At 50.3% G+C, this 14,674-nt stretch overlaps 2 protein-coding genes across 10 annotated transcripts in view; one reads left to right on the top strand and one right to left on the bottom strand.

Moving 5' to 3' along the window:
• B3GNT5 (UDP-GlcNAc:betaGal beta-1,3-N-acetylglucosaminyltransferase 5) overlaps positions 1-7,411 on the bottom strand; it is a 42,377-nt gene extending 34,966 nt beyond the window's left edge. For both annotated transcript variants that reach the window (XM_032975304.2, XM_032975303.2), the window contains exon 1: positions 6,196-7,411. The gene's annotated coding sequence lies outside the window, so the exon portion shown is untranslated. The remainder of the gene's footprint in view (positions 1-6,195) is intronic.
• MCF2L2 (MCF.2 cell line derived transforming sequence-like 2) overlaps positions 1-14,674 on the top strand; it is a 193,478-nt gene that overhangs the window by 120,605 nt on the left and 58,199 nt on the right. The gene's annotated exons all lie outside the window — the stretch shown is intronic.

The raw sequence follows: 14,674 nt of genomic DNA, 5'->3' as shown, positions 1-14,674 counted from the left end.
AAAATAAAATAACACATAATTTTATTGTGTTATTTTATCAATTTATTATTTTATTCTCATTCTACGCGACTTTACCGAAAGAACCAAAGAAGATGAATCCTTGCAATCACGAAAGCTTTAAATCGAAATAAATACTATATGCAAAGAGACAAATATCCCTTCCCCCCCCCCCCCCCAAACTTAGCCTCAAGACTGCTGAAGCCAAGTGCTGTTCGCGGCCACCTATTAAAGGGCACAAATAAAAAAAAACACCAGCATGGCACACGAACGAGAGGGCAGGGGTATCACAACCTGCTCCGGTCACTTGACCCTTGTCTCTAAAGAAACACTCTCGGCCCACAGTAAGACGCAAACAGAGACAAATATCCCCCCGTGTAGCCAACAGGTCCCTGCAGGGTGGGCTGGTAGGACAAGTCTCTGCGCTGTCTATTGCTGATTTTACACCCAACAGCACGAGATTTCACTTCGTTAAAGTATTGAAAGGGGACGGACGGACGGACACATTAACCTATTGCAAGCTGGTACACTCAGTTTACAACTTCGTTCCTACCAGTATAACAGACTGTTCGAGCAAATGCTGTTCGCGAGTAGCAGCACCTATGAAGGCCGGCACGGAACACGAGGAAGTGGGTGGCCAGCACCACGCCGTTTGTCTCCTCAGCGGCGATGTTTACACACCGCACCAGGTACTCATTTGAGGCCGAGTCGACCTAGGGGAGGACCAGAACCGATTAAGATAATCATCACTGTGTGCAGGGGCGGAGCCAGGATTTTCAGCCCGGGGTGACATTCAACAAATGTTAATTTCAAGAATGATTTAGAGAGTCAGGCTGTTGAACTAGACGCCATCGGTTTGGCGACACACTCTGACAATGCACTTACACGGAGTCCGCCAGACCGAGTGTCGTACACTTATAACGCAGAATGTCACCACTGTCACCCCCCCCTGGCTCCGTCCCTGACTGTGTGTGTTGGCCGTGAATGGGAATTGAACCCAGGTCGCCAGGCTCGTAGCGTATCAGGCGAACCATTGCTCTAGCGCTCCCCCACATTAAGACACACACACACACACACGGGCACTTACATATTGCACTTTTATGCGAGTCGTGTGGCTAACACCACATCCATACTCCCTTAACCCTGCAGTGCTGGTGTTTGCATGCTGCATCAGAATGTATAGACCTAGGGGAGACCCAGTGGGAGGCCCAGTCCAGCTTCAGATACCACTTGGCACTAATCTAACTTATGAGTGCGAATTGTATCTCAGTCGATCCATGTAGCCTTTTAACAGGCTGCTGGGGCGAGTGCTGTTAGTGCGTAGCGCCGATTAAGGCACGCATTAATCTCCAAAGTGCTGATGTTGGAGCTCAGTAACATCCATCGTTATCGCTTGAAGTACAGCGAGCTCTTTTGGACCCATGCGCTTCACCTTAAACAATGCAAATTCAACCCCGATGAAGCTTGGGGAGCTGAATGGAGTTAAAAAGAACTCACAAACGAACACCTTGTGAAAGACCCAACGCAGAAGATCCCTGGGTTTGATCTTCCACGAAGCTCACGGTCTACCCCAAGCCGCATCCATTGCACAAACCATGGCAGATGTGGATACCCGATGCACAAATGAAAATGTAAAAAAACACTTTCAAGTTTTTCGCTGTGGTCATCCAGAACAGACCGTTCAACGAATAATAACGCAATTCCCGATCCACAAATACGAAGGAGACATCGCAGTGACGCACCCCTCCACTGCTCTTGACCCGTTTGTCTGGGCTTGACCACCTGAATGTGACATTGTTCTGAATCTGACATTGTTCTGAATCTACATCAGAAGCCGTACAAAGGAAGAAGAAGGCCAGTGACGATCTGAGCTGGTCCTGGGCGTCCCCTAGGTCGACTCAGCCTCAGAATGAGTTCCCGGCGCGGCGTGTAAAAATCGCCACTGGGGAGACAAAGGCGGCCGGGCGTGATGCTGGCCACCCCACCGTTTCAAGTGTCGTCCATGCCTTAACACGTGTTCGATAACAGAACTTGCTCGAACAGTAGGAGGCTACACGAGGGATGTTTTGTATTTGTGGATGGTTGTGTAAATGATAAATGGAAGGATGCATCAAAATGTATTCATAGATTGAACCGATTCTTACGCTCATGGTACAAACATCAGATCGCTAAATGCTCGCTAACAGCATTTACCCCAACAGTCTGCTAAGCCTATCCTGGTGATCTTTGTATGTTCATGCTCACGCAAACGCACACCTAAATAATTCACACAGGCTCATAGTCCACACTTAAGTGCGATAATCTCTCGGTGAATTGTTGCGCAGTATGGGCAGTGCATTCCATTACACGCGACAAAGATTCACCAAACTTTTGACGGCAGAAAATCGAAATATTGTACTTATACACACACACACGTACGTATGCGCGCGCAGCTTTAACCTGGTTCGTTAACATAAATGAAATTAATGTGGGAACATGAATGTCGTGTTAATGTTCAGGTAAATAATTTGCGTTGCAAATTATTTACCTGAACATTAACACGACATTCGTGACTCACGTCGTGAGCTCATGCCTGGGATATTTTGGAGACTCTGCGATGACACCGGTTGACATTACTAAAGCATTTGACCGTGTCCGGCATCCCACGCTAATTGCCAAGCTCCCATCATCCGGCATCCACTTTAATCTGTACGCTTGGGTTTCTCAGTTCCGAAGGGAGTGATCATCAGACCTAGTCGTTGATGGTGGCCAAATCGCTACCCCCTTCACCATTAACTCCGGCATTCCGCGACGGTCTCCTTGGTCTCCGACATTATTTTTTTCTCTTTGTGAATCGCTTTGTCTTCCAACTCGCAATATAATCCACTCGTTTGTAGACGAGAGGGCGCATTGTGCATCATACTCGTTGAAATCACAAGCAGAAAGTAAGCGACATTTCGCCGCTCAACATACTCCACCGCCCCATCACCGCTCGCTTGAAACACGTACAGACTGATGATAAAAAAACAACCCCCAGTAAATTATAATATCGTGCAATACTGGGCAATGGCTACAATTGCTCCCATCGTATTTAACGCCGATATCATTATCCACAGTAAAACCTGGAGTCTCTTGGCACAATGCTCTAATCGGACCCTATCGTGGAGCGGCTGTGTGACGAATCTGGCGAATAATATTTTTTTCCTATGCCAAAGCCTTTAACTCTGAGCGATCTTTACGACTACACAACGCACACATTCGTACAGAGTCTAGAGTCCCGTTGTCGGTTGTGTTGTGGCCGAAACGTCGTGAGAATTTTATTGTTTTATTTTATTTTATTAATTTATTATTTTATTCTCATTCTACGTGACTTTACCGAAATAACCAAAGAAGTCCCGTTGTCATTCGGGGTTAAGCACTCGGTTGCTTTCATCGCTGTAAAATTTAAATTGAAGCGATCAAAGTGACTGGTAATCCAGCACTCACCGATTCACCCCAGTCACTCGCTCACTGATGGTCAGTCGCCTCCTCATCGCTTCCCTATCGCTACTACTACCATGGTTACCGTTCCTGTGAACTTCACTCATTGATTTATCCACCAATGTTGAGGACTCGGTCTCTACCAGACACTGAATGTTTCGTTTAGGCCCTACTGTGTTCAACCACCACACTGCAGGTCACAACAGCCCACCCTCACCCACTAACTAACCAACTCACTCACCAACCAACTCGCTCACTCGCCACACTGCAGGTCACAACAACCCACCCTCACCAACTCACTCACCACACTGCAAGTCACAGCAACACCCCTTTATCCACACACACACACTAACACTGCAGGTCACAACCTCCGATTAGCATGGTTGGCTACGTACGGTGCGAAATAGGCTTAACATACATAAAACATACTCTCTCACCCACTCACTAACCCACTCACTCACCGAGCCACTCACTCACAACACAGCAGGTCACAACACGTATCTTTCTGATTTTTCCTCTCCCACACTGCTCCACTTTGGAATTGCCCTGCCATTTAGCACTCTTCCAAAGCCTTTACAAATAATAACTTTGCTCAATTTAAGATTGTTTCTACTCTCATCCAGCACGACCTTCAGAAGTGCTGTTTGTTGCTGGCTGCCTAACTTAAAAAAAACCTTTGCTCAGCAATTGTGCAAAAAGAAACAACCCTGTCAAGCCAGGAGATGTATCCATACGCGTTCAACTGTACACATATATACTTTACCATAGAGTTGTGTGGATAGCAGCATAGCAGACAGAGCACTTGACTCACAACACCGTCGTATCTCTGGGGTGGATAAAATTAGTAGCGAGTATGTGGAAAATCAAAAGTGGGTGTTCAAAAGAAATGAGTTCGAAAACTCATTTCTTTCGAACTGCTTTTTGTGTTTAGTTTGCTGTCCTTCCCCCGCACATCTGATTGTCACGGTTGGCAACGTACGGTGCGAAAGAAGTCCAACATACACGTACAACAGAGACTGGTCTCCAATTAACAAAAACCGTGCTGACTCTTATCAACGATGGTGGAAGACCCTCCACTAGGAGGGGTTGGCTCCTCTACAGTCGATCTTGGCCTACCTACTCTTTCACGTCGGCCAGACGTCTTGGAAGAAGAAGGGAGAAACCCACACTCTGTTCCACCACGAGTGTGCCAACCTGCCGCTCGACTAATCCCGGTGTACCACGTTCTACTGTTGGGTGGACAAAGGCGAGGGGGGATTTGATAAACTCGCACCACCGTTTCAACTGCCGTGCAGGTCTACTGAACCTGATGGATTGGCCTCCGGTTGAATAGTACCATAGGATCCATAATTAATGTTTTCTTTTGGGATGGGGGGGCGGGGAGTTAGATCGCGTAGATATATAAATCTGTCATTAAACCCGCCGCCACCACCCGACACAGCCAACTAGTAAGGGTTGTCACGTAAACAGAACGTGCCAATTCATTACTAGCACAGCACACCGGGGTGTGTTGGACAGCAAAGCCACGACATTTACTAATTGTCTGTGTCGGGTGGTGGCGGGTTTAACGACACATTTATATATTTACGCGATCTAACCCCCCCGCCTCCCCTCCATCCAAAAAAAAAACCTGTATTATGGATGACATTGGTCGCAAACGCCTCCTACGTGTTCAAGTACCATAGGAACGTGGAGTTTCCACCACCGTCCGAGTAGGAACAAGCCGAGAAGAGGCGACGACGAGAGGCGATCTATCAACGCCAACTCTGCGGTGTTTTACGAACTCGCACAACAACAAGAACATAGAAGCTAAATTAAAAGCCAAGAGACGCGGGCCGTGGTTGAGCACATCAAATTAAGGGAGGCGACGGACCTCCGCGTCCGTGGAAAGGCGAGAGGCCCTCCCGTGTGTTGTTTTACTGCCGACTGATGCGAAAAACGATCCCTGGTCGCCCGTCGCAGCCACTCTGCGTGGCTGTTCCTGTGCCGTCTGGGCCACCACCACCACCACCCACCACCACCCAACCCCAGCCCCGGCAAATGTTCAGACGTGGCTACGAGACCACCTTGCAGGAATTTGGACGAAACAATTCTTGGTTATTTTCGAATCTGCCTCTTTGTTGTTCTCTCTCTCTCTCTCCCTCTGTCTCCATTCAGCAAAGTTACGTGAAACGCCCGGTCGTGCCGGCGACTTTCCCTTTAAATGACAGAGTGGAGCTTGAGCAACAAAGTCGGGCTGAGTGCCGAGTCAGCATCCAGCGGTTGTGTGCGTTTAATATAATTGCAGTGCGAGTGACATTCCTCCATTCCCGTGGCGACACGGAAGCCACCGCGATCTATGCACTTTGAAATCTCGATTGAAAACTCGTCTGTTAGCACCGAGTTGTTTCCAGGCCCATCGCGCGCACCTCCGATTTGGCACGGTTGGCTGCGTACGGTGCGAAAGAAGTTCGACACACACACAGGCGCACCTCCGAACGGAGTCCGTCTCTTCTGGGTCGCTTTGACACCAGGAAAGGCGCGCGCGCGCGCGCGCACACACACACATAGAGGTAAGGGCTTTCAAAAGGTGCGGCTTGCAAAGATGCGGCTTGCAAAAGATGCGGCTTGCCCACCCCCCCCTTGCCAAATGCTCACGATCACGTGCGTACGCTGAACTTCTTTGGCGCCGCACGTGTCGTCAAACCCGTGAAAAAATCGCTTCGCGGCCACGCCGCCCCGGTGTTGGCGTCACTGTACCTTGGCGTGAGCCGGTGTGGCCACGACTCCTTGGCCCGGTGCGGCTCTGTGGATGTCGATGACGGTGACGGTGGCGGTGGTGGCGGTGGTAGTTCGCCCGCGCACAAATTGCTCACGGGGTGCGGGGGGGGTTGACGCGGGTCGGCGGCGTCGGGAAAAGTTCGCCGGGACGCGTTGTCCCCTCGTCACTGCTTCATCGCCAGTCGAACGTGGTGGGGTGGGCGGCGGTGGTGGTGGTGGTGGGGGGGGGGTTTGGCGAAGCGTGGCACGCGCCTGGTGGAACCGTGCCACCGGCGAACGGGAGGAGAAGGAAGGAAGGAAGGGGGGTGGGGGGGGGGTGTTGACGTCCGCGACTTTTGAGGCTCGGTTGACTCCAAAACTAAAAGAAAAAAAATTAAATGAACATCTTAAAACTGTGTAGGGAATCGTCCGCTGTCGGTCGGTTGCCTCTGGAACTATAAATAGGGCTCGCCCGGTCCGAAAATATCCTTTGACCCACTGGTTGGACCGAAGGCACAAGCCATACACACACACACACCTAAAGCCTAAACCGTACCAATAGCTGGAAAGGAAATGAGGAGTGGTGTGGGTGGAGGAGAGAGAGAGATGGGGGGGGAGGGGGTTGGTCAGTGAACGGAAATTGGTCTCATCGGCTGGTGGCAGGCGACACGGGAAAGGTCCTTCTTCTCCTCTATCGAGCGACCACGGGACTCGAGGCAGAACTTCTCCGAGCGCCTTCCTCGATCCTCGCCCGTGACCCTCTCAGCGACGTTCCCGCACCGGCAGTCGTGAGCGGAGAGCAACAGGCACCGTCATCCTCATCCTCCTCCGTGCGCTGAAATTGCAGCGCGCGCGCGCGACGCCCATCTCCCTCCCTCCCTCTCTCTGTCGACGACGACGACGACGACACTCCCGACGGGAAAGTTTCGACTTGGAAACTCCGAAACGCGTTGGTGGTGGTGGTGGTGGGGGGGTGTTGGGGGGGTGGTAGGGGGGTTAAACAGCCGCCCCGGTACGGATCACATGCTGGCCCTCTCGCTCGTTCTCTCGTTCTCTCGCTCGCTCCGCGGCTACCGCCCTCGATAACCTCCCCCGCCACCCCACCGAAAGAGAATGAAGTCAGCCCTAATGCGCATCGCGCGCGTTGGCAAATGCATCTGCCCCGAGAGGGCGTAAAAGGAAGAGAGATGGTGGTGGGGGAGGTGGAAGAGAGGGAGGGATGGTGGGGGGAAGGGAGGGATGGGGGGGCGGTGGGGGGCGAAGGGAGGGTTGGGGGGAAGTGATGGGATGGTGGGGGGGGGAGAGACAAGAGGCTTACCGTGGAGCTGTGGGAGGTGGAGGAGGAGGAGACTGGCTGGTGGAGTTTGTGGATGTACAGCGGCAGTGGAGCGGTGAAAGCCTCCGAATCCGGGTTCGGTTCCCGCTCACGGCCACCAAACACCAGCACACGATTATCTGAACCGGTCCTGGGCCTCCCCTAGGTCGACTCAGACTCAATTGAGTCGACTTAGTGTGATGTGTCACAACAACAAAAACATCCCCACTTATGGGAGACAAAGGCGGCCGGGCGTGGTGCTGGCCACACACCCCGTCGCGTGCAGTTCCGACCTTCGTAGGCGCTACTCGTTAGCAGCACTTGCCCCAACAGTCTGTTGCAGTCTGGGGTGTGTGTGATGTGTGTGGTGTGTGTGGTGTGTGTGGTGTGTGTGGTGTGTGTGGTGTGTGTGTGGTGTGTGTGTGTGGTGTGTGTGTGGTGTGTGTGTGGTGTGTGTGTGTGGTGTGTGTGTGGTGTGTGTGTGGTGTGTGTGTGGTGTGTGTGTGTGGTGTGTGTGTGGTGTGTGTGTGTGGTGTGTGTGTGTGGTGTGTGTGTGTGGTGTGTGTGTGTGGTGTGTGTGTGGTGTGTGTGTGTGGTGTGTGTGTGTGTGGTGTGTGTGTGTGGTGTGTGTGTGGTTGGTGTGTGTGTGGTGTGTGTGTGGTGTGTGTGTGGTGTGTGTGTGGTGTGTGTGTGGTGTGTGTGTGGTGTGTGTGTGGGTGTGTGTGTGTGTGTGTGTGTGGTGTGTGTGTGTGTGTGTGTGTGTGTGGTGTGTGTGTGTGGTGTGTGTGTGTGGTGTGTGTGTGTGGTGTGTGTGTGTGGTGTGTGTGTGTGGTGTGTGTGTGTGGTGTGTGTGTGTGGTGTGTGTGTGTGGTGTGTGTGTGTGGTGTGTGTGTGTGGTGTGTGTGTGTGGTGTGTGTGTGTGGTGTGTGTGTGTGGTGTGTGTGTGTGGTGTGTGTGTGTGGTGTGTGTGTGTGGTGTGTGTGTGTGGTGTGTGTGTGTGGTGTGTGTGTGTGGTGTGTGTGTGTGGTGTGTGTGTGTGGTGTGTGTGTGTGGTGTGTGTGTGTGGTGTGTGTGTGTGGTGTGTGTGTGTGGTGTGTGTGTGTGGTGTGTGTGTGTGGTGTGTGTGTGTGGTGTGTGTGTGGTGTGTGTGTGTGGTGTGTGTGTGTGGTGTGTGTGTGTGGTGTGTGTGTGTGGTGTGTGTGTGTGGTGTGTGTGTGTGGTGTGTGTGTGTGGTGTGTGTGTGTGGTGTGTGTGTGTGGTGTGTGTGTGTGGTGTGTGTGTGTGGTGTGTGTGTGTGGTGTGTGTGTGTGGTGTGTGTGTGTGGTGTGTGTGTGTGGTGTGTGTGGTGTGTGTGTGTGGTGTGTGTGGTGTGGTGTGTGTGTGTGGTGTGTGTGTGTGGTGTGTGTGTGTGGTGTGTGTGTGTGGTGTGGTGTGTGTGGTGTGGTGTGTGTGGTGTGTGTGTGTGGTGTGGTGTGTGTGTGTGGTGTGGTGTGTGTGGTGTGGTGTGTGTGTGTGTGGTGTGTGTGTGTGTGTGGTGTGTGTGTGTGTGTGGTGTGTGTGTGTGTGTGGTGTGTGTGTGTGTGTGTGTGGTGTGTGTGTGTGGTGTGTGTGTGTGTGGTGTGGTGTGTGTGGTGTGTGTGGTGTGTGTGGTGTGTGTGGTGTGGTGTGTGTGGTGTGTGGTGTGTGTGGTGTGTGGTGTGTGTGGTGTGTGTGGTGTGTGGTGTGTGTGGTGTGTGGTGTGTGTGGTGTGTGTGGTGTGTGTGGTGTGTGGTGTGTGGTGTGTGGTGTGTGTGGTGTGTGGTGTGTGTGGTGTGTGGTGTGTGTGGTGTGTGTGGTGTGTGGTGTGTGGTGTGTGGTGTGTGTGGTGTGTGGTGTGTGTGGTGTGTGGTGTGTGGTGTGTGTGGTGTGTGTGGTGTGTGTGTGGTGTGGGGTGTGTGTGTGGTGTGTGTGTGTGTGTGGTGTGTGTGTGTGGTGTGTGTGTGTGTGGTGTGTGTGTGGTGTGTGTGTGTGGTGTGTGTGTGGTGTGTGTGTGGTGTGTGTGTGGTGTGTGTGTGTGTGGTGTGTGTGGTGTGTGTGGTGTGTGTGTGGTGTGTGTGTGGTGTGTGTGTGGGGTGTGTGTGTGGGGTGTGTGTGTGGGGTGTGTGTGGGGGGTGTGTGTGGGGGGTGTGTGTGGGGGGGGGGTGTATGGGGGGGGTGTGGGGGGTGTGTGTGTGGGGGGGTGTGGGGGGGTGTGTGGGGGGGGTGTGTGGGGGGGGTGTGGGGGGGTGTGGGGGGTGTGTGTGGGGGGTGTGGGGGGTGTGTGTGGGGGGGTGTGAGGGGGGGTGTGTGGGGGGGGGTGTGTGTGGGGGGGTGTGTGTGGGGGGGTGTGTGTGGGGGGTGTGTGTGTGGTGTGTGTGTGGTGTGTGGTGTGTGTGGTGTGTGTGTGTGGTGTGTGTGGTGTGTGTGGGGTGTGTGTGTGGTGTGTGTGTGTGGTGTGTGTGTGTGGGGCTGGGGTGTGTGTGGGGGGGTGTGTGTGTGTGGGGGGAGGGGTGTGTAGGGGGTGTGTGGGGTGTGTGTGGTGGGGTGTGTGTGTGTGGGGGGGGATGGTGGATCTTTGTCTTTTCTTTTGACGTGAGCACCGTTCCTGGGGAAACGCTTGGGCTGCTCTTGGTGGCAGACTGTACGGTCATTGGAGGCGCTGGGATGTAATGAATCAAATTAGGGTTTAATGACGGTGGCAATAGTTGCTGGCGAAAGGCGGATCGGGGGGGCCCGTGTGTGGCACTCGGGGGGGGGCCGCTTGTGGCACTCGGGAGTCCACAACACCGTTGAGTAATCTTGCGTGTACTGTAATTTATCCCATTTACTATTTGTTTTTAAAATGTGCCCAGCCCATATCAGATGTAACCCCTAGGCAGCCGCACGGGAATTGCAGGAAAGCGATTCGCTGATAACTGTAGTTTAAATTGTACGTTATATAAAAAAACGTAAAACTGTTTCAACGTTGTCGATTGAGTCATACGGAAGGGGGAAATTGCGTTATTCTTCGGTTACAAACTTGAATCCTCGAGTGTATACTGAATAAAACTGGCGTTCAGGAATGTTTCCCCCCCCCCCCCTACAAATTGTTATACTGAAGCGTATCTCGTAGCCATAATAGGATAGATACAGTGTAAACGCCTTTTTATTTATTTTTTACCAGCTAATTAATTAACTTAGTGTGTTGTTGTTGCTTGTACTCTGGTCACCCGTTCTAAACAAAAAACATTTCGAACGCACTCGCGTGTATGTAATGTGAAGCATGGACACGTGTGTGTGATGTGAATCATGGACACGTGTGTGTGATGTGAATCATGGACACGTGTGTGTGTGATGTGAATCATGGACACGTGTGTGTGATGTGAAGCATGGACACGTGTGTGTGACGTGAAGCATGGACACGTGTGTGTGTGATGTGAATCATGGACACGTGTGTGTGTGATGTGAATCATGGACACGTGTGTGTGATGTGAAGCATGGACACGTGTGTGTGACGTGAAGCATGGACACGTGTGTGTGTGATGTGAATCATGGACACGTGTGTGTGTGATGTGAATCATGGACACGTGTATGTGATGTGAGGCATGGACACGTGTGTGTGATGTGAATCATGGACACGTGTGTGTGTGTTATATGAATCATGGACACGTGTGTGTGATGTGAATCATGGACACGTGTGTGTGTGACGTGAATCATGGACACGTGTGTGTGATGTGAATCATGGACACGTGTGTGTGTGTGATGTGAATCATGGACACGTGTGTGTGATGTGAATCATGGACACGTGTGTGTGATGTGAATCATGGACACGTGTGTGTGTGATGTGAATCATGGACACGTGTGTGTGATGTGAATCATAGACACGTGTGTGTGTGATGTGAATCATGGACACGTGTGTGTGTTGTGAATCATGGACACGTGTGTGTGATGTGAATCATAGACACGTGTGTGTGTGTGATGTGAATCATGGACACGTGTGTGTGTTGTGAATCATGGACACGTGTATGTGATGTGAATCATGGACACGTGTGTGTGATGTGAAGCATGGACACGTGTGTGTTTGTGTTTCACGCATTCAGAGCCGGGGGGGGTGTGACTAAGTCTGTTCAGCCAAGCGGGTGCTGGTGGCTATGCAGCCAAAACCCTGCTGTAATCCAGCACCGGTGAGGCGAGGTGGAGGGTTTTGGTAGCGGTGGTGGTGGTGGATCACACAGAATGTTGTGAAAATGTTGTGAAACTCCCTTCCCATGGACGCCTACCATGAGGGTTGTGCCAGGAGTATGCAGAAGAAATGTGGACCCTTACCTGTTCCATCTCTCTATGGGATAGAGTGTTGCCCCCTCGCACGCGAGGATAGCTTTTTTTCAGGTGGTTCGCTTTCCTTGCTCATGTGTAAAAAAAAAGAAGCTCAGTATGTGGCCAATACCATCTTGGTATATAGTGAACCGCAGACCTCGGTGGGAGATGGGAGTTTGGTTGTAGACCACCGCCTGTTCTCTGCATGTTGTTCCCTCTCTATAAGAGTGAGCGGATGCTGTGGGGCGCGTTACTCCTCGTTGTCCCGTGGCCTCTTGCCAGCGTCCCTTTATTAATGCTACGACATTCCCTCATTCGCGAGGGATACGTTCTGGAGATACTCGTATGTATGTACAGTCTGTTGAACTTCTTTCACGCCGTACGTGGCCAACCGTGCTCATTGGAGACGCGGGGGAAGGACAGCAAACTAAACAACAAAACAAATGCCGTTCTATAGAAATTATTTTTCAAATAACAAATTTCCTGGATAATGATATTGGCCTCCGAAAACCAATCCATCACATGTATTAACTTAAATAAATAGGTAATTAAGCTATCAAATACGTGAACATTATCATAATATCTCGCATCACTTTATCTCATCACTTTATTTCTCTCACTCTCGCGAGGCAGGCGTGTAGGGAGTTCCAGATGCGATTTGCGGGATCGTCAAAATCGGGAATGCGCACCTAGCCGGGCACGAAACGTGACCACTGAGTTGTGTCAGCGGCGAACGTCGTCCGTTGCCGTAAATCCCCGACGTAGACTTGAACTCGCAGCTGTTTAACCGTAAGCCCAGCTGGAACATCATTGCCACCGTCGGTCCTGCTGGTCGACATCAATGCAGACAAATTACACAGCCAGAATATCACAGGGGCTGACGGCTCTACAGTGGAACCGCTGTAGACATAGTGGGGGGGGGGGGGGGGCGGAGGGGGGGGCGAAGGCAAACACAGTGGTAAGCCAGACAAAACAGGATTTTCCCGCTTCTTTGGATATTGTGTTTGCGGAAGACAAAAGGCACGTGGCCTCTTTGAACAATAGAAACTTCCGACCGAGGCATTGTCTTTGCATTTTGAATAAATACGTGCGGCGTACGTCGGAGGCCTCGAGTGTCACAGTGTGCGGCAACCAATGTCTCTGGCACCGCGTCCGGCCCATCCACACCTGCTTTTCTTTCCGCAGCGTAACAACGCGATATTTAGACGCGTCAGTTGCGCATTCGCGTAACTGCAGAGTACGTTCTGCGTCACATGCACTCACACGCAGAGCCCGTTTTGTCAACCCGCTGCTGCAGGAGGTCCTCCCTACGCCTCGCGGGCTCTAGTCCAATGCTGGTTGGCGGTTGTTGGAAGAAAGTACAGATACCAAAAGTAGAGATCCCAAGAGTACAGATTGTTGGAGGAAAGTACAGATACCAAAAGGAGAGATCCCAAGAGTACAGATTGTTGGAGGAAAGTACAGATACCAAAAGTAGAGATCCCAAGAGTACAGATTGTTGGAGGAAAGTACAGATACCATAAGTACAGATCCCAAAAGTACAGATTGTTGGAGGAAAGTACAGATACCATAAGTACACATCCCAAAAGTACAGATTGTTGGAGGAAGAAGTACCTTATTTGGCTTAGTCTAGCACTGAGAGCTAAAGCTATGCCATAATCAGAATCTTCATTAATACTGGAGAAATCCGATGAGCTATGAAGCTCTTTTTCACAGATGTCCAGTATGGGCCGGTCGGAAAGTTACAACAAACAACGCAAAAGAACGATAGGTATGCAAATTATCGTAAAGGTAAGAAATCACTAAAAATAAATAAACTGAAACTCAACTATTTTTATTTTACCGGGTAAAGAGTCCAGTGAGATTTGAGTTATGTTTCAGAAGCGACCTGGCCACAAATGATTGCTCAAGGAAATGGCTTAGGTGGACATTTATAACAGCCAAATAATTACACACTCAACTTACAATTGAACAATCTTTGAAATAGTGTATTCAACCAGACTATGCGTTATGAGACCTCCTTTGCCAGTAACAAGATATAGGAATAGGTTTTACCCTTTTAACTGGCACAAAAAACTGACACCTTTATTAAGGTATGCCAAAAGGCGTACCTTACGCCTTTTGGCGTCTTCTGGTCCAACACCAATGGAGACTAGGCTCTAAGAAAAGCCGTCTCGGGTGTGGACCAATCAAATTCAAGGACAGTGCATATTATTATCAGAGTTGTCTTTTTTGTTTGCATTTTGACTGCTTGTGTTGTGGTTATTGCAAACATGATGCCTTGAATAAATGTGTCAGTTTTTGTGCCAGTTAAAAGGGTAAAACCTATTCTTATAACTAGACCATGCGTTAATTGTGTTTTAACCGACCGTCTGTGTTGCTTTACATAGTTTCCAAATTTTGCTAAACCCTGTTTGATTTAGTATCATGCTCCGTCTCTCTGTATCCCCTGGTATATCTGTGTTAATTCCCTCTACTTAAGGTCTGTATATATATCTGCGGTTATGTGTTTCTTCTACCTGATGATGATTGCTTGTGTTGCAATCGAAACGTCGTATATTATGTAATTTAATTTTTTCTTATTTCTACGTGACTTTACCGAAAAAACCAAAGATTAATTATTTGGCTGTTAGAATCTATAAACGTCTCAGGCCAACATTGGTGAACATTCTTTCCAGACCACAATTCAGTGCTATCGCATTTTCAACGTACCTTTTTTGGGGGTAATTGAAGTAGTTTAAAATACATGAATAATTATTGACTACCACGCTTTTTTTTCTTTCTCATCATGAAATAACACAGCACACAATACAGAGGGCATAGAGCAACGTTGAGTTTTCAAACTCACAA

This window comes from Petromyzon marinus, chromosome 55, assembly GCF_048934315.1.
Source record: "Petromyzon marinus isolate PM22_M1 ecotype Great Lakes invasive population chromosome 55, UKy_Petmar_22M1.pri1.0, whole genome shotgun sequence".
Lineage (NCBI taxonomy): Eukaryota > Metazoa > Chordata > Hyperoartia > Petromyzontiformes > Petromyzontidae > Petromyzon > Petromyzon marinus.
The sequence above is the reverse complement of the archived record's forward strand: the minus strand, read 5'-3'. Positions and strand labels throughout refer to the sequence as shown.